Source organism: Mauremys mutica, chromosome 4, assembly GCF_020497125.1.
Source record: "Mauremys mutica isolate MM-2020 ecotype Southern chromosome 4, ASM2049712v1, whole genome shotgun sequence".
Taxonomy (NCBI): domain Eukaryota; kingdom Metazoa; phylum Chordata; order Testudines; family Geoemydidae; genus Mauremys; species Mauremys mutica.
Window position 1 is genome coordinate 92,435,016 of NC_059075.1, and position 1,347 is coordinate 92,436,362.

The following is a 1,347-nucleotide window of genomic DNA, read 5'->3' on the forward strand; positions in this document are numbered from 1 at the left end:
AATCTTTGGTCAGAAACCATGGTCTGCCCTTCTCCCAACTCCCTGTGAGCAGAAATGGGTGGCTCTTGAGAGATCTACTGGAGGCCTGGGACATCTTTGTGAAGGCCATATGATCTGCACTGCTTCCCAACCCCTGTGCAGCACAAGTCCTGCAAGACCCACACTTCCATGGAGGCCTCAACAGCTGTTGTCCTCCAAACCCCCTTGGGAAACCAGTGGGTGAGGAGGGCTTCATATTTCAAAGGAGGGATGCAAATATTTTAATTCTGCATTCAAATGTAATGAAGCTATATTTTACGAAGGAACTTTTAAGAAAGAAGGTGTATGGAGCCAAATGTGTACAACCCTCTTAAGGGAAAAGAACAACAGGGATGCAGCTCTCACCATCAATAGTTGTGAAGAATAGGTGAATAATTCAAGCTTTCAAAGAACTTATTTTCCACTGGGGATTCTCCCTCACTTGGGTATCATAACAGATCTTTTATTCCTTTCTGGAGAACAAAAGAGCAGAACAAAATTTCTTAAGGCTTCTTATATAGTTTGATTTCTTGGAACAGCAAAATGATAAATACAGAGAGCAAGCAACTAAGAGAGAAGAAAAATAAAAGGTGAGTCAGGAAGAACAACAAACACAGACTTCTCATAGCCATCAAAAACCTTAAGGAAAAATCTAAACCATAAAACTTTTTTAAAAAACCTACTATGAGAAGCAGGATTTTTTTTTTTAATGTGGATATTAGGGTGTGTTGGATCATTACTTTGAATGATGAGGGTGCTTTTCTTACTTGACAACTGAAGATTTATTGGTTTTGAAGTGTGAGATGCAAAAATTACAGGAGAATGCAGTGTAAATGGATCAGTCTAAGAAAATACAGAATTCAAAAAACAAATTTGTAATAAATTTCAACACCTTTGAAAAATACAAAAATTAACTCTTGCATACCAGTCTCATTTTAGTGATTAGTGTGAAATGGAGATTATATCAATATTCACCGATCTTTCCTAGGGTAAGTGTTTGTATTAATTTAATTAGGTATATCAGCAATTTATGACCATAAGGTAGCATTGACTTACCTTCATGAACTGGTAGTTGGTGGACATTCACAATTAAGGACCTTCTCTTTCCCTCCACCCCCCGATTTTATTCCCTCAGTGTTCTGCGAGAGTGCAATGAGCTTCAGGATAAAATGGAAGAATATTTATTAGATTTACCTTTGGTTGATGTGTTTTGATTTTTTGGATTTATCTCTTTTCAATCCTAAAAATAACGTGGTTGCCAACATTTCTTCAGAGAGAAGAAAAGGTTTTTCAGTGCTACCCATTGTAGGTGATTTAAATATGTATATA